This window comes from Sorex fumeus, unplaced genomic scaffold (genome assembly GCF_029834395.1).
Source record: "Sorex fumeus unplaced genomic scaffold, SorFum_2.1 ptg000047l, whole genome shotgun sequence".
Taxonomy (NCBI): domain Eukaryota; kingdom Metazoa; phylum Chordata; class Mammalia; order Eulipotyphla; family Soricidae; genus Sorex; species Sorex fumeus.
In genome coordinates, this window is record NW_026606104.1 from 22101157 (window position 1) to 22121161 (window position 20005).

Consider the following 20005-nt stretch of genomic DNA (forward strand, 5'->3'; position numbering starts at 1 on the left):
AAGTATATACTAAAACTGAACCTTAGCTTAGAATCAATTTAATTCATGTCTAGAACTGATAACTTACCTGTCTGCAACAATAAATCTTCTATAAAAAAAATAGCTTCATCTCAACATATTAGTGTGCTTGTTTATTCCCTACAAAAATGTATGATGCCATCAAAAATATTAGGCTTGCAAGCAGATGAGAACTGATAGAAAAACAAAAATAAAATTGGATAATAAAAACATAGTGCATTGTGTCATTTGTCCCAGAGAGGCAACGTGAGCAAGGTAAAAGCATAAAAAAACAATTAAGTAGATATTGTTAATATATAGAAAGCATTATACCCTTTGTTATAGACCTATTTTTTACTCAAGTGTAGCCCTGTAGCACTGTCCTCCTGTTGTTCATCGATTTGCTCGAGCGGGCCCAGTAACGTCTCCATTGTGAGACTTGTTGTTACTGTGTTTGGTATATCAAATACGTCATGGGTAGCTTGCCAGATTTTGCCGTGCAGGCAAAATACTCTCGTGTATGTAGGTTTTTTCCTAACAAATCATCATATTCAAGACAGTAATCTAAAATGTCTTTATTTGTTTGAAATTCCACCTCTCATTGTCTATTTACTTTGAAACTCAGTTATTTTTACTGGTGATTAATTTTATTCATATGCAATTATTTATTTACTTGTTTGTTTGTTTGGGGGCCACACCTGACTATGCTCAAGGCTCACTCATGATTCTGTGCTCAATAATGACTTCTGTTGGTACTCAAGGAATCATATGTCGTACTGGGGATCGAACACAAATCCCCTGCATGTAAAATAACCATTTACCTACTGTACTATTTATACTAAGCCTCTATCACTTTTTGGGTGCAGAATTCATTTGTCTTACTCCAATTTTGTTGTAAAAATTGTCTATTCAATAAACTCTGGAAAGAAATAGAAGGTTTTTAACACCTTACCTGTAAGTAATTAATTTTCATTACTTTTTTAAAGTACATACTAATTACATAATAACTATCATCATCTGCTTCTAATTTGGAAAATGTTTTCAAATTATCTCTTGAGGCTACTTAAAATTTTTCACTTTTGTGAAGTCACAAGGTTCCCTGAGAATATGTTATTTTTCCCACAATTAAAAGTATTTATGAGATATTGTGGTATTTGTCTGCTAAATTGATAAAGTGAGAAGAAAACACTGTAATCTTAAAATGTATTTATTTCATAACAGAAATGTGAAATAGGCTATTGTGGGTGATTAAAAAATTTGGCCAATCAAATAAGATTCTGGGATAGTCAATATGGGGTAAATGTGCAGTTACTGTCAATTTTAGTTATAATAAAACACTCATTCAAATTTTTTTGTGCTGTGGAGCAAACTATATTGAGTGTTAACATTTTTGCATTGTGTAATAAAAGTAATCTAAGCATATTATCTAGTTATAAGCCTTGTTGATATAATTTTTATCTATAGTTCTCAGATAATCTATTTTCTTTTATGTCTGCTAAAACCACTAACTACATCCTTTTCACTCAGCCAAATATTGGGTAGGTTTTGGTTTGCCCAAGAATCTTAATCTTTTTCTATTGTAATATAAATACAAAACAAGTTAAAATTAAGAATACAAGTGAACATACCCATTGTATCTCTTATACAGAGTGTGTATGCCCCTAGAAAGCTTAACTGAATGAAGGTATTCCATCTTATATAAATAATGGTGATTGTGGAAAAACATTACTGAAATTGAAAATAAGACATCAAATAGTCCATAATGATGCAGTACAAATAATATCAAAAATAGTTACCTATAACTGAGTTCAATAATGCATAGCAACTTAAAAATTTCTAGCGACCAAACTAAATTAAGAGAATCATTAGCATAGAGTGATTTGCTTATCATAGAGCCAGAATGCCCCAGTCTTTTATTCTAGTGATGTAGTTTATTGATTTTAAAATAGTAGGTGAATTATTAAGTTGCAAAATCAAGGTGTGATTACTAGGTAAAATCAAATATGTAAAATCACTTATGAAAAAGGCCTTCTATGATTAATTAGAAATTTTAAAAAATTATATACTAGTACTGAGCTTTGTTTTATACATACTTTATGTATAAATAGAAGGATTAGTATTTTAATAAATTTTGGTAATGTAATAGCAACTATAGCATGAAAATAAAAAAATATTAAACACTATGATTTAATGGTATACTGATATATTTGGGTCTGTAGTGCTTCATTTTTACTGTGACTGTGACTGTCACTGTCACTGTCCTCCTGTTGTTCATCGATTTGCTCGAATTGATAGCACAACAGGTAGGGCGTTTGCATTGCGCACGGCCAGATGGGCTGAGCCCTGTTCGAATCCTCTTCCCCTCTCAGAGAGTCCAGCAAGCTACTGAGAATATCTCACTCCAATGGCAAAGCCTGGCAAGCTCCCTGTGACGTATTCGACATGCCAAACACAGTAACAACAAGTCTCAAAATAGAGACATTACTGGGCCCGCTCGAGCAACTTATTGTGACTATCAATGACAAATCAATCCCCCAAATCCTATAAATATTTCTTCTTTTAATGGGTAGGTATTTTAATAAATCTATTTTAATTCCACATGCTGTTTTTCTATATTAATCTGTATTTACAGATATGGTTTGGAAGTTAAACATGGATTTTACACAAATTCTATAGTTTTAAAGGACACATCATCTAGATGTATAGCTGAGATTTGACAAATTGAACTCAAGCCAATTACAAATATAGAATAAGTATACATAAGTAATGCCTTTTAATATTAGATTGAATTAGATTAAATTTAAATAGTAGGGTTTTGTTACAGTAAAATTGATTTTAAAATCATGAATAAAACTGTCAAGTATAGGAACTTCCTATATCAATTACACTGGAGAATATTATAATTATTTAACATGGCCAATACTTTATTGTTAAATAAATTTAAAACACCATCAAATATTTCAGTTGTTTTTTATTAGTTTTTCTCTCATCTCCAGTTCACATTTACCCAACAATGTACTTTTTCCAAACAAAGAATGTCATGTTTTAGTGCATTATTCAAACTGTTTGGGCTGCTCTACAACTTTTTCCTTTTTTCTAAGAATCAGATAAGCTCAACTCCTATTCATTCAGACTAAAGAAACTCATGTCATTTCCTTATAAAAGTATTCTCTGATTTCATTGTCTCTGCTTCTTCTGCCATGCTTAGTGAATCACTTCTAAGTCTGGCTCCCTAACATGATACTATCAACATACATCTTCTAGCTCTGTAATTATTGAATCACATTTCTAACTCTGTAGACTATGAGACAAAGACTCCTAATAATCCTTGTATCACAATAAAATATCAAGGATACAGACACTCTGAAAAGCATTTGTTTATTTATGGTTGAAATGTGGAAGTTTGGGGAAAGGCGGTAGAAATACACATACATTTTGCATCTACTACTTTAATATTACATGACACCACCATGCCATACAAAATGTGAATTGAAGATGAGACACCTTTGACTTGTGTTCCATTAAGTATATTTGGGCCGTAAAAATAGGCTTTTCTTTCTTTTTCTTTTTTTTTTTATCCCCCACCCCACTCCCTTTAGATTGACCTTCTCAAGAAGAAAACTTGGTGACTTATGTTCTTATAGGTTTTCTTCTGCATTTTTATTTTAATTTTTTGGGTCACACCCAGCCGATGCTCAAGCATAACTGCTGGTAATGCTTGGAGAACCACATGGGTTGCCGAGGATTGAATCCAGGTAGCTGTAGGCAAGGCAAGCTCTCTACCCACTGTACTATTTCTTTAGCCCTAGAAGATGTTTTTAAAATATAAGATTTGTGAGTTTAAAATAATGCTCTGTCAGTTAATAGGAAATAGGCTACAAAGAATACTTGGAATAAATAGTTAACTGTAACACAATTAAGAATTGTGTTTTATTCACTACTAAAATGTGAACAATCTTTTATGTGGATTGTGTCTATTTTCAGTCTCCAATGCAGTCTCTGCAGACTAGAATGACAGCATCCAGAAGTAATGAAACGTATAAATGGTCATCTTCCTACGTTTTTGAATGTCTTTCTCACCCCCAGACTTCTCTGTTCCCCGTTTTCTTCTCGAGAACTTCCTTCCTTCTTAAAAGGCAATCCTGAGCTTAAACTCATGCTGAAGAAAGGAACTCCAGGAGTGTGCGTCAGAGCCCCAAGCAATAACTTTTCAGAACAATTGTTGCCTCAGCTTTCCTCAGAGTTAAATATTTTAATTATCACTCTTGGCTGCTTAAGCAATTCTAACACTAGTGTACTGGATTGGAGATAACAGCTATAACTATAATAGGAGTTTATTATAATATTGTAATATTGTAATTATCACAGTGATAATAACTGAACTGACATCTTTAGTAAGGTAGAGGGATTTAGAGTTCCATCTAGGTTTCAATTTCAGGTAAGGGAGATGGATTATTATTTTTCAGAATTAAGGATGAAGCACTCATAGGCTCACAATGATATCAGAGCCAACATAAAATTATTTGCATAGATAATGTCACTAATCTCCTTATTTTCACTGTTGATTTCCTTTAACACCTCAAAATTCATATTGTGTATTTACAGCTTCAGGTGCTCCTCTTGTGTGGGATTATTTTTTAAGAAACAGGCCAGTTTAGCTCTAATAGAGTAAGAACTCACTGCAACACTTCCATCTCTATCCACAGCAAATCCTTCATCCTCTCATTGGTAATGTTAAGCATTTAATAAAATATATCAAATTCTCTGAATGCTTCTGCTGAAGCCTCTAAATCTAATCTTCTGATGAAATACATGTCTTACCTTATGCTACATACATGCATAATATATAGCTTAATAACAATAGTCTCTGGTCAAACAATAGTATTTGCTCATTTCCAATTTTTTTTCAAGCTTCAGTTGAAGAACAAATGTTGAAAAAAACTATTTTGGTAACTTCTTAGCATGGTCTTTAAAATGAACCTGGTACTGATTTTTATTTTTTGTATTGTTTTTTATCTTTCTTCCAAATTTGTGAGGCTCTGAATCTCATTTTAATATTCATTACATTTGGAAGTCTTTCTTACTAAGTATAATAAAAACCTGCTTAGATTCACGAACCAAGGAGTCTGGTTAGAAGCAAAGACCTACACATTTGACTCACGTTAATTAGTTTCTCAAAATTCTCATTTGCATTTCATGAAAAATATTGCTTAGGCAACTCATTCCAATAACACATATATATAACATTTAATTTATAATTTTATGAAGAAAATAAAATGAGCTTCATATCTACCTTGTTCAATTAACTTGTATGAAATTACAGATTGTAGTTTGACAAATCTAGGCAGTATAGAAGACTATGACTCTACCTGAATAAAATATTCTCAACAAGAAATTTAAATAATAAATTCACAATTGATCTATATTTATTCTGTAATCACTGTATCACTGTCATCTGCTGTTCATTGATTTCCTCGAGCAGGCACCAGTAATGTCTCCATTCTTCCTAGCCCTGAGATTTTAGCAAGTTCCACATCGGAGGCTCTTTCAGGGTTAGGGGAATATGTTAGGTAATATATAATAGCCACTTTTCTAAATTTTTGATTGGCAAATTAGTGGTGAATTAAACTTCAGAGCTTTAATATAAAGAATACAAATTGGGAAACATACTGACAAATGACTAGAAAAAGCTCTACTAGTTGATCATTTTTAAAAACAGCACATTCAAAATAAAATTTTAATGAATTAGGAGAGAATATCTTCAAATAATTGGTAAAATACTATTTCAAGTAGTTGGAATGAAACATGCAAATAATCTAGTACACTGAAGTAAAGGAGGTATGGGAAAGAATAGCTAGCAGAACTTGACCATAGGGAATTTGTTGGATAGCAAGAATCACAGACACAAATGTTACAAAATGTGATATAGTGGGCATAATATTGAATAGTGCAGTTTTTTTTTAAGATTTGAACTTTTACTTAGAAAAATATTAGAAGATATTAGAGCACTTTTAGCACAGCAAATTTATTAAATTATATTATTTCAATGGTTCTTACTCCCATGATAACAGTGGACTGAAAAGAAGAAAGGGCAGAATCAAGGAAAATGGTTAAAGACTATTGCAAGATTTAATAGAAATAATGTTTGACAGACTTAGCTCATCTAATTAACAGTGAAACAGTTAAGAAATATTCAAATTCTGTATATTTAAGTCAAAGCTGATAGACTTGCCAAACTTTTAAAAGTAGACTCTGACAGAGAGACAAGTTAAAGTGATTGTAAGATATTCAACAAACACAATCTGCAATATTGTAATTGCTAATTTATGAGATAGAAAAGACTGACAGCACAGAAATTTTAGTGAAGGACTAAAGTTTTTCTAGGGTAAATTTAACTGTGGCATTCTTTGAACAGTAATGTGGGAAAGTAGAATTGACCCCTGGATATGCAAATAAGAATTCCTGAAAAGCTAGACTGAATAAATATATTTGAAGAACTAAAAAGTACATTGATAGTGTTTGCATAGTGTTTGCATTCTTATACATTAGATTCTATGGTGCTTCATACATTAAGTTTTTTTCCTTGCTAAATTATTCTGAGTATTCTTTATACTATTCAGTAGATATATATACACACATTACTTATCTAAATATAAGCAATAAGGTAAAGGTAAAGGCCCTCCCGTTGATCGTCGATTTGCTCGAGGGGGCCCAGTAACGTCTCCATTGGAGACTTTGTTGTTACTGTGTCTGGCATATCGATAAATATAAGCATATTTACACATTCACATATATGTTTATAATTACTTATGCATATTTTCCTTTATCCATATCTTTACACATCTTTTTCACAACTTTTTTTACAGAAAAATGTACATAATAAACTTCATAACAATACTAGTTAGCAAACCTCAGTTTGAAAGCAAGTCATTTGGTCATCTCATATAGAAACAATAAATATTTTCCGATTTACTTATAAAAGCTATTATTTAAAAAATAAGAAGAAAGAGCAACTACCAAGGGTGAAATACTTGAATATCACACTCAGAATGTAGATAAAAATAATTCAAACTCAAATAACATTGATAGAGCATCAATTGTGCCTAAATAAATTGTAAGTTATTGGAGATAGATGCAGATAGAAGCATTGGTACATGCTGTGAGTAGTTTGAAAATTTATATTCTGATTACTTTCAACCTCTACATAAATTCAGAATCACAAATGAAAACACTGAAAATAGGGAAACCATTGAGAGTTTTTTATTTATTTACTTTTAAACATTGAAAGTTTAAGGTGATGACAAAATGAAAAATTAATTATTCAAAACTAAGTTAACTTATTGGAGAAATACTACAAAAATGTTGAATCCATATAAATTCAGTACTCAAGAAGTAGTAGTGTATTTTGAGCATACAGTAATCAAGAAGTTAGTGTATTTTGAGCAGATACATTTTTAGGTATTTGGGATTTTATGTTTTCCATGAAACTACCCAGGTATAGGCATTAGAAAAATTGTTTTAACTCTGGTTGTTTATGCCAGTAGATCTAAGGAAGTAAGAAACATGATTAAAAATTAAGTACATAGTTGGTGAATGAGTCCAATGATGGAAAATAATTTTTTCTACATTTTGTTGGTTGTGAAAACATGATCATGTTAGGATATAATGAGAGAATGAAAAAATAATGGGATGTATATCAGTTCACTTGATCACTTGACATCCCGTTACTCATTGATTTACTTGAGTGGGTGCCAGTAATGTCTCCATTAGTCTCTACTGCGTGCTAGTGTAGCCCAATGGCATCTGCTTCATCCAGAACATGAAGAGCCTCGAACCTATGGTTCAGGGTCTTGACAAAGAAGTCTGACCATCTCACAGGTGGGCGACCATGCGATCTTTTGACGTCTCGTGGAATCCAGTCAGTAATGGCTCTAATCCAGCGATCTTCTAAAAATTTCATTATGTTTCCACCTCATCCAATCTTCTACGTCTTGGCAAACGAGACAGCATCCCTGATTCTCGACCATTGATACAGGTCAGAACTCCAGATTCTTTTCTCATTTGAGTGAAGTGCAATACTCCAAGAATAGCTCTTTTGATTCTCCTTTGGGAGACCCAAATAGCGTTCTCATCCTGTATGCGTAGGGCCCACGTCTCTGAGGTGTATGTTAAAGCAGGAAGAATAGTGGAATCGAAGAGATGTGCCTGGAACCAGAGGTTCTTCATCCTCTTAACTATTTCTTCGACACTCTTGAAGGCTTTTCAAGCCACTTCCTCCTGCACAACTCAGGTACTAGGTCATTTGTCATGTTGACTTCTGGACCTAGGACCTAGGTACACATAACTGTTGCATTCAGAGATGTTCATTCCGTTGAGAGTGAATGGAACGTCAGGAATTAGACTGTTTCTCATAAACATTGTCTTGTGAGATTCAGCTGTAAGACAAACTCACCACACTCATAGTCAGCATTTGTGCCGCTCGGCTGATGTTTGGTGTTATTAGAACAATGTCATCAGCGAAGCGGAAGTGCTGTAGTTGCCGACCGTTGTCTACTTCACTTCGATTCCTTCCCATTCCAGTCATCGCATGACGTTCTTGAGGGTGGCACTGAAGAGTTTCGGTGAAATGTCATCAGCCTGCCGAACTCTCTTGACATGCTGATGACTTCCTTGTAGAATGGTGAGATCCTGGTAGTGGATATGTAATACAGTTCATGGAGGATCCTGATGTACTGACTTTGAATGCCCTGTTTGGCTAGGGCTTCGATGACTGCTTTCGGCTCAACAGAATCAAAACAAACAAAAAACAAACACCGTCCTCCATTTTTTTATCGATTTTGCTCGAGCAGACCCAGTAATGTCTCCATTTTGAGCCTTGTTGTTACTGTGTTTGGCATATCAAATATGTCACGGGGAGCTTGCCAGGCTTTGCCGTGCTGGCGAGATACTCTCGGTAGCTTGCCGGGCTCTTCGAGAGGGGCAGAGGAATCAAACTTGGCTCGGCCGGGCTGACTGTGCCAAGCAAACGCCCTATTGCTGTACTATCACTCCGACCCAGAATCAAAGGCCTTATTTATTTATTTATTCAATTTTTTAAAATTGTTTTATTTTTATTTTTTTATTAGTGAAATACCGTAGATTTACAGTTATAGATTTACAAATTTTTGTGCTTGGGTTTCAGTTATACAATGATCAAGTACCCATCCCTCCACCAGTGCCCATTTCCCACCACCACAGGTCCCAGTAACCCTCCACCCTCAGCCCCCCATCCCACCCTGCCTCTGTGGCAGGGCATTCCCTTTTGTTCTCTCTCTCTCTCTTGGGTTCTGTGGTCTGCAAGAGAGGCATTGAGTGGCAATCATGTTTGGTCTATAGTCTACTTTCAGCATGCAAAGGCCTTCTTTAAATCAATGAACGTTAGGCAGAGAGAGGCATCTTGAACTCCCGAGAAACCTCAATGAGCTTGATTACCATGTGGATATGGTCAATCATGCTGAATCCTTTGCAGAACCCGGCTTGCTCACATGGTTGTCCTTCACTAGTGGTCTGCCAATCCTATTCAGGATGACTCGAGTGAACAGCTTGTAGACAGCAGACAACGGGCAGATCGGGCAATAGTTGCCAATGTTGTGAATGTCTCCCTTCTTGTACAGTAGTACACTCCTGCTGGTTTTCCATTGGGACGGAACATTGCGTTCAGAAAATAGCATGTGAAATGCTGAGCCAGTTTATTGGTGAGTACTGATGGCAGGTTCTTAAATTGTTCAGGTCTGATGTTGTCTGGGCCAGGTGCTGTTCGCTTCTTTACTGACAAAATGATGAATCGTATTTCAGAAGGGAGAATGTTTGGAATGTCTTATCTATCCTGAGGAATTTGATATGTGGGCAGGTGGACGTGGCTATTGGAGAGATCTGAGCAGAAGATATTGATAGTCTTCTTCATTGCCCTTCTGGAAGATGTGATAGATCCTTCAGGACTTTGGAGGGCAGTAATCTTGGTCTTGTAGTTGGCGAAGGACAGGGGGGCGTTGCGAATACTTTTCCCGGATTCTGCCGCATCTGCCAGCACTGTGGCTCTTCTCTCTTTGAGGTCTTCCTTGATTGCTTCTTTGCACTGCTTTATGAGTTTGGACTTCCGCTTGCGATTGCCTGAGCCTTGCACCAAGCCACATTGGCGAATGAGCTCAAGAGGTTTCAAAGAAAGGTGTCTTTTTGTGGTTATCTCTCTTTCAGTGTTCCTTGCACAATCATGGAGGTGTTGAATCAGTCAATTGTATTCCTCATCAATGTTGTCAATGATGGAATCTTGCATGTTGCTGCAATAGTGCCAAAGAGCTCCCAGTTGGTGGTCATTCTGGGAGTTCTCTTCTTAAATCCTGCAGCCCTTTCTCCCTGCTCCATAAAGTAGAATTTTACATGGAAAGGACAGTGGTCCGATCCCATTTGGAATTTTGGGAGAACAGCGGCATTGAATATGATGTGGTCAATTTCGTTGTGGAACTGTCGACCAACAGACTCCTATGTCTGACGTTTAAATTCGGCCTTCTGGAACTGTGAGTTATCATGGATGGTCTTGGTCGACATGATGAACTCAGACCATCTCTCACTCTGTTCATTCCATTCTAGGCCATGGGTCCCAATGTGGAGTTCTTTGGCTGATCTTCTTGGTCCTTTATCTTGGCATTAAAATCACAGACAATGATCTTGTAAAAGATGTGGTCTTTATAGAACTTCTCCAGCTCCATGTAGAACTTCTCATTTTCTTCTTTATCATAATTGGATGTTGGTGTATAAACAATGAAGATAGAAACTGCCGGCAGTGAGCAACATCTATTCAAGTGTAATTGTTCGATTCAGATTGTTAGGCATTTGATGAATCAATGCTTATTGCGAAGTTCATGTTGACAAGGATACCAACACCACCATTGTCTCTTTTGTCACATGTTGCGAGGAACAGTTCTTCTCCTGTGTCGAAAACGGCATGACGTTATAGATGCCTTCACGTCTTGGTCAGACCTATGATGTACTGGATCTTTTGCGCTGGTACCATCAGGTCCTCAATGGATGCATCCAATGCCAGCGTACGTGCATTGAAAGTACAGATAGTCATTTTTGTCTTTCTTCATTTTGGCAGCCTAGTTTGGCCTTGAGATTTTATTAGCCTCTCCTTCCTCATCCTTATTAATGCTGCCATATTGGTGGCTCTTTCAGGATCAGGGGATTGAGATCCATTGTCTTTACTGGTTTTGGCATACCGAATATGCCATTGTAGCTTGCCAGGCTCTGCCATGCAGGCGGGATGTTCTCCTTAGTTTGCCAGGCTCTCCAAGAGGGATAGAGGGATGAATATATTGATGGCAATGAAAACACAGAGGGATGACAGTATGAGAAGCAATGACATGAAAAGATAGGTGGGTTGTTTATGAAGTTAATTTAATATTGATATCAATCTGTATATTAAAAGAATCTGTGTAATGCTTTATGTAAAACGGTCATTTTGAACATGCTAAATATTACAATTACAAAAATAATATGCAAATATTTTTCCATTTCTTGGTGACATTTTCCATTTGTTTTAAGATAACTTATAGTCTTTTGGGCATATACGTATTTCATATCTTTAGTTAAGCTAATTCCTGCATATTTTTGGACACTTAAAGTAGTTGAGTTTTTTTTTCCCTTTCTATTTTATTCCATTGCTTGTATATAAAATTGCAACCAATTTGTTTACTATTACAACCACACCTGACTAGTTTGGGCTTAATTTTTTCATGCTTCCTTTTCTTTCTTTAGGAAAAATAAAAATATATGGAATGAAACCACTACCTCAGTTGTGAAAAACTGAGGAGATGCATGTTTAGAAATAATCCATAGGGGTCCTAGTGGTAGTACAGTGAGTAGTGCATTATTAATCTTGCATGAAGCTGACCTGCTTCAATCCCCCAACATTTGCTATGGTCCCCAAGCACTACTAGGCCATAATTCCTGGGTGCAGAGTCAGGAATAATCCTTGTGCATCACTAGGCCTGGCCCCAAATCTGTCTTTCACCAAAAAAAGAAAGAAATGGTTCACAAATATCAAGCTGTGTGTTTATCAAGCATAATCTAAAGGTATTATTATTATTACATAAGATCATTTGTTTTGTTTAACTCATTATTGAAAGCCATTGGTATCATTTATATATATATATATATATATAAATTCAAAATAAAACTATTAATGTCTTCTTTGGTATCAATCATCATTACATTAAAAATCATTTTAGTAATGCTCAAAAAATTGTATTAAAATAGTTAAACAGGAAAATTTTTGTAGACATAAGTCCAATAACTTAATAGGAAACAGAATGACTGAATGAAAAAAAACAAAAATTATCGTGACTTAAAAGTAAAATCTGTGGTGTATCTTTCCTACCAATTTACTAGATTTCAAAACAGTGTACCCTAACTATAGAAATAGTGCATAGTGCAATTTTTCTATATTTAGAGTACACTATTTTGAAATCTAATAAAGGAGCTGGAGTGATAGCATAACGGTAGGGCGTTCGCCTTACAAGCAGCCAACATGGCCGACCCGAGTTCGATTCCTCCGCCCCTCTCGGAGAGCCCGGCAAGCTACCGAGAGTATTCGATATGCCAGACACAGTAACAACAAAGTCTCCAATGGAGACGTTACTGGGCCCGCTCGAGCAAATCGACGATCAACGGGAGGGCCTTTACCTTTAATAAAGTGGTAGGAAAAATACACCACAGAGTTTACTTTTATGTCACGATAAGTTTTGCACAAACATATGCCTCAGAAACCTGGGCCCTACAAAAACAGGATGAGAACTTCGGGTATCCCAAAGAGGATTTGAATGAGCCATGCTTGGAATATCACATTTAACTCAAGTGGGAGAAGGAATCCAGAGTTCCACCGACCTCTGTCGATGATCAAGAATCATAGATGCTGCCTCATTTGCCAAGGTGTAGAAAATCAGATCAGCCAGACACATAATGCGATTTAGAGACGACTGCTGTTACCAGCTGGATTTCACGGGACGTCAAAAGATCGAGTGGCCACCCACCTACGATATGGTCAGACTTTTTTGTCAAAACCCTGAACAAATGGTTTGAGGCTCTTCATGTTTCTGGAGTAAGCAGATGCCATTGGGCTACACTAGCTTGCAACATGTTAGTTGAATGGAGATGTTACTGGTGCCCGCTTGAGCAAATTGACGATTGATCAACAGGGTGACAAATGATACAAGTGAACTATAGAAATAATTATTGTACAGAATACCACAGTGCACAAGAAATAAATAGAAACTATTCTATTAGAAAAATGTTTAGTATTTATATCTTACTCAGTTAAGTAACTAAAGACACTATAAAAATCTGTACTAGGCATTTATCTACATTATCTCATTGAACTGGATTAATAGCCCTAAGAGTTCTATGCAACTTTTTATACTACAAGAAAAAAAAATAATTTGGTCAAACTTTTCTAATCAGAAAATAGAGAGGGACCAGGTTGAGAGTACTGCAGTTAGGATGTTTGCTTATGACACTGATCCAGATTAAATCCCTGTATGGTCCCTTGGGCACCTCCAGCAGTTGTCCCTGAGTACAGAACCAGGAATAACTTCTAAGCACAGCCAGGTGTAACACAAATATAACAACAACAAAAAGGAGAATTTTAAGTTTCAATTCTACTTTCTTTATATCTGTATTATATATTCATTCAATTTTGGCAAATAAGGCCATGTATCAGAAAAAATAGTAGAAATAATCTGATAAAGCAACACAATAAATTAAAACTAGTATATATACTCTTTGCTACAGTAAATCAACTTAACATACAATGAAATGCTATAAATGCCACTAGAATTTAAATAATAAAAACTAAGTAAAATTAGAATTTCAACAAAATAAACCATGATATTTTAAAGATGCAATGGAAATATTAACAGAATTGCAGTGAAATGTTTGTAGGCCTATGGCCATGTCTGTGCAACTAATCTTATATTGACTATTTATAAATTTGTAAATTTAGCATCTTATACTGTAGACTGTGCACTTTTTATACTACTACAATCATATTCAACTCACCCAAAAGCTTTAACTTCAAATTATACCTATTTTTGCTGGATATGTATAGCAAAGACAATGTAGAATTGTCCGCTCCTAAAGACAAACAGAATCTTACTATAAGAAAAGTGAAACTTCACTTGAGACAATGAATATGAGAATTAAGTTATATCATATACAATTTTACACAAGGAAGATAATCTAAATATACTTAATATTCATCAATGCCACCCTCAAAACCAGTAATAAAATCACTGACTGGAGTGAAGAATGGGTCCTTACATAATCATGAAACTTAAATGTTGAGTAAAGAATGAAGGGCAGAGTTGTAAAAACCACATCTCCCAGGCTGTATTTTGTTCAGAGGAGACAGACATGAGGAAATAACAAGTGCCATATGTGAAGGGAATGATCTGTCTCTGTGGCAGCCCCTTTGAATTTTAAAGTTTACAAATCTACTGCTCCTTCATTCACTATAGGAAAATATTGCAACAGGCTCCTTCAGAAAACTATAATTCATTCAATTATGAATAATTTAAAAGAGATGTCACAACCTCTGTGCAAAGATCAAAGTAATGTATAAAGTAGAAGCAAAAGTTTCCAATAGATTAAAGAAATATAATCCATGGTGAGCATGAAAGTGAAATAAGAAGGTGAAAGACAATTATACATGGTTGTTCACATAGGTATGTTAAATATAATCAAATAAAATAACTAAACAAATCTTAATATAGTGGGATCTACAAGAGTGCTGAATTTTAAGGAGAAGCTTGGGCACAATTTGATAAGAGAAGGCAGTGGTACTTTGGTGGTGAGTACTTTAGTGGCTCTAGGCCTTATCTAGGGGCATAATGCTGCATTCAGGAAATTTATTTAGTATTGAAAATCATTGATAAATCATTAGAACAAAAATAGTAACTGTGAACAAGTGCAGTCATCCAACAGATAAAAATTATAAATAAGCAAGAGAAGATAGTATAGGTGAAGGCCTTGCATGCTGTCAAACCAGGTTTTATATCCAGCAAGAAATTGTTTCATAATTATCACCAAACACAATGGGGGTCCCCATCACCAGCTGGGTAAACTGTGGAATTGTTAGCTGAGCAGTACTGCATTTTCAATCTCTTATATTGAAGTACTGACTCTGTTAGCTGAAAATTGGTGGCAGATACCTGTGTGCCTACAGAGCACTGCTTTTAAATTCCCTCTAAACTATAAATTAACATTTCACAAATAATGGTGTGTAATATACCTATCCAATTTACCAAATCACTAAATGCTGTAGTATCAGTTTTAATAAGATTTCTCTTGCTGTTCATATAGTATGTTTTTTTCTGCAGTGTTTAATTCAATCCAGAATAGCATCTTCTTACATTAGATTATTCTATCTATGTACCTGTAGACTAGATTTGGATGAGAAAAATGCAGACCTTAGCTTATATATTTCATAAGTAAAGCACCTAGCCCATTGAATTTTATACAATATTTCAAAGTTAGGGAAAATTCCAGCTGTTTTGCTTAGATGGTAATCAAGATTATTGGGTAAATTCTCTAGTAAATATTTCACAGTGGTAGAATTTTTACAGATAAGAAACTCATCAGTGATAGAAAAATAGATTGAAAAAAACAGTCTACTTAGGTGTTGTTATAGGAATCTTCTTATAAGGTAATATTATTATAGGGAGATAAATGTTATAGTAGGGAAATTGCATGTTTTGTCTGTTTAAACACTATTGCTTTTTCAGAGTCTAGGTTGAAGTAAGTTTTAGAGTATACAATTTTCCAAGAAGTCATTTTCTTTAAGACACTGGCTAAATTAAAAACTAAACTTTTGTCAGCAGAAAAACTGTTTAGCTAACTGTTTGTAATTCTTAGCAGTAGAAGAGCTGAGGGACTCAAACTCCATCAATTGTGTGATAAATAGCCTGGGCAGTAGAATGTTCAGGCTGAGGGTAGTCATGTGAAAGAAGCATACACAAAGACAGTATTTTTATCTTTTAAACTAAGGTCATGGGATTAAAGAGTAGGATTAAACTAAGGTCATGGGATAAAAGAGTAGGAAAGTTGAAATATAGAGCAATGTCATTGAATTTGAAAAAAATACTATTTCACGTCAGCTTTTTATTTTTAATAGTGGATAAACTCAAAAGAACTCCTCTTACCCAATCTGTATGGGTGAAAATAACTGAATCCTATGGAGATAAATCCAATTCAGCAACTTAGCTAATTGAAAAACATTGACATCCAAATTGACCTGTTTCTTTCTTACCTCTGAGGCCACACGCTTCATAGTGGCAGGATCAGCTGGGGCAGCATATAGAAAACATCAAATTGTGTCTGAGCATAAGTAATTTTTTGTAGAAATAGGAGAGTTTTAATAAAATTAGATCAATAATAAACCATATCATGTAAAAATGGTTAATGGTACTCCACAGCACATATGAAATTACTTTTCTGTAATGATTATATTAAAATAACAGGTGATTTGAAATAATTTTTAAATTTCAATTGAACTTTAAAATTATTTAAAGATACAACTTGAATGAAGAGTATATGAAGAATTGAATTTAGTTTTGATGAAGTAGGTCACAGCTTTTAATGTACTTTTCTATTTTTAAATAAATAAATGAATAAATAAATAAATTTGGTTGATGTAAATTTAGACATAGATTAGATTTTTGACCTCCCTACATTGAAATTTTGCAGAAATATTTCACTGAAACTAATTTACTTCATTATGTGAGGAGCTCCAATGCATCAGTTTAAGTTTCTGGGAAAAAAAAAACAGTAATAAAACATAGAGTAATAAATGCATAAAAGAAGGCTAAAGAATTGCAAAATTAATGAATATTGAATATTAAAGGATTCTGAGAGGCTTCAAAATTAATTAGAATTTTATTCTTAACATATTTATTCCAAACCAATTGTAGGATAACATTGTTTTGTCCTTTCTCTCTTGCCATGGGGAGCTTAGGGGGAGCTTAGGTTTATCAGGTTACACCCATCACAATGTTCCCATTCCTCTGTTTATCTGTAAACTCTTCTCTGTGCTCTCCTCCCCAGCCAGTTAATCACCTTTTCTTCCTATTTAGATTCTGTTAGCTTGTAAGATCAGATCCTTCTAAGGACACTGAACTTGTATTGTAAGTTACGTCTTTTGCATAGTTTATCTTAAAGAAATGTCCTTACTATATGGACACAGGAAGACAGTTAATATTATAGTTTATAACTTGGGAGTTGATTGACTCTGAATATTATTTACTCTTGGGCATCTGCTTTCTTGACTCAGTTGCCCTTAGTTCCTCGCACCCCAAAAGCAGGGTCCCAACGAGGGACTGAATGGACCCAGGGCAAGCTGCGAGCTACCCTGGCATTGAAATGGGCCAGGCCAAAGCACCACGATACTCAACGATAAGTTGACAAATGGTGTCATGACAAATGGTGTCATAATGTACAAATGCTGTCATGATCCAGAAGTAAGTAAAGACGAGATTATGACCCTGCTGGGCCTAGGAAGACTAACCTGGCCTGAGACTGAAAATATATAGTGAGATGTCCTCAGGAAGAACCAAACTGTAAGTTTGTATCTCTTACTGTGTTCATACAGATGACATTGCTAGAAATATTGGAAGTAGATTTACTATAACTATTTAAGTAGATTACTAGTGGAGGAAAGAAAGACCCTTTTTAAGATCCCACCCTTGAGCATATCTCCTAATAATCTGGAACAATCTCTTTAGATGAGATTTTATCCTTGAGTTAATTTCCTGGAGGAGTGGTCTTATCTCTCTTTGTTGATTTGTTAATGTTCAACCCACCTTTGTGTCAATTACCCTAAGTGATTGCTATATAAACTAAGACTGTAAGGGCAGTCTGAGTTTGAGGCTCAGGCTGAGGCTCAGGCTGAAGCTCAGGTTGAAGCTCAGACTAAAGCTCAGAGTTGGGCTCAGACTCGGGCTCAGGCTCGGCTTGGCTCCAGAGGCAAAGTCAGAAGTGAGAGGGGCTCAGGCTCGAGAAAGAAGCAGAAGGGGAGTAAAAATTGGAATAAACTACAACTGATACCGACCAGCCTGGCCCTCATTTTTTCCTTTGCCTGGCCATTGCCATCGACCTCTCTAGGGTGAGGGAAATGGCTCGAGTCTACTGAATGTGGGCTGCAGGAAAGATAGAGTGCTGCCGGACATTTGAAAAACAATAAAAAAAAAAACTATTACTGTGACATTCCAGTCACTTTAAAAGAAAATTTAATTATATTTGTATTGACCTGTTTGCCATTGTCCACTCAGTTTAAACCTTTTGGTTTAAATTTTCATCAAATTAGGTATCACTTTCTTAAATTCACTGATAATTTTTATTGCATTATATCTCCAAAAATAATTTTTAGCATATCATGATTTTACAAATTTTTACTGTTTAAGGTAAAGGTAAAGGCCCTCCCATTGTTCATCCTGTTGTTTGGCCCAGTAACGTCTCCATTGGAGACTTTGTTGTTACTGTGTTTGGCATATCAAATACATCACGGGGAGCTTGCCAGGCTCTGCCGTGCGGGCCAGATACTCTCGGTAGCTTGCCGGGCTCTCCGAGAGGGGTGGAGGAATCGAACTCGGGTCGGCCATGTTGGCTGTGTGCAAGGCAAACGCCCTACCGCTGTGCTATCGCTCTAGCCCTATTGTTTTTATTACTCCTGAAAGTCCTCAATGTATTCACTCATTTCCATTCATTTTTTCCTTTTAACTGTATTTGCAAGTAGTAATCAATTACATAACTGTCAATACAATTATTATAGAAATTTGAATTTTGTTTTGTGATGATTTATCAAATTAAAGTTGGTTATATTTCCCTACTTCTCATTAATTGAGGTGGGGCTTTTTACTTGTCATTTAGGATTAACCTTTGAATTATATTTGAGTTATCTTTCTGAAAAGTTGTCTATTTTTTGTTTTGTCAAAAACCCTTGACAAGTCAAATTTGGTTTCATTACTTGCTTAATCATTGTGTTTTATGTTACTTTTCAGTTCGGTGGTTTTCATTCAATCATGGTATTTGGATTAACTTCAATGGCATGCCCGTTTGGAATTTCAAGACCTGACTGAATTGTCATAACCAGTTTGCATTCTAAGACAAGGATTTTGTCATTTTTATACCTCATGACCTCTGTTCTTTCTGATCTAACCTGAGGTCCAAACAGCTGCCTTCTCTCAGCCTTCATTATATTGCTTCTCTTTAGGAATAGAGTATATACCAAGCACCTAAACAAATAGCCCCAAGTAAACCTTGTCCTAATGTCTAATTCTGTGATGGACACTATTGTTCAGTAACTTATTCACACATTTTAGCAACTTTAGGAGACACTGATTCTGGTTTGTCATCTCATGCAAGACTGCAAGACTGTCTCATTAGCTCATAATTTAGAACGTACCTTCAGGGAAAAAAAATGTGATGAGCACAGAGTTCACTATATATATCAATATATGTATACATAGATATATAGATATAGATATAGATATAGATATAGATATAGATATAGATATAGATATAGATATATAGATATATGAATCACTGCCCTGGAATGTTTTACTATCCATTGAATTAATACACATTCATTTTAATTTAAAGTTATACATACTTGAAAGTCATATATATTATTAAAGATGAGTGTGGACTGGAGTGATAGCACAGCGGTAGGGCATTTGCCTTGTGTGCAGCCAGCCCGGCCGAGCTGGGTTCGATTCCTCCACCCATCTCGGAGAGCCCAGCAAGCTACCAACAGTATCTCTCCTGGACTGAAAAGCTTGGCAAGCTACCTGTGACATATTTAATATGCAAAACACAGTAACAACAAGTCTCAAATGGAGACGTTACTGGGCCTGCTCGAGCAAATCGATGAACAACAGGAGGACAGTGTTGGTTTTTGTTTGGGTGTGATACCATTTACATC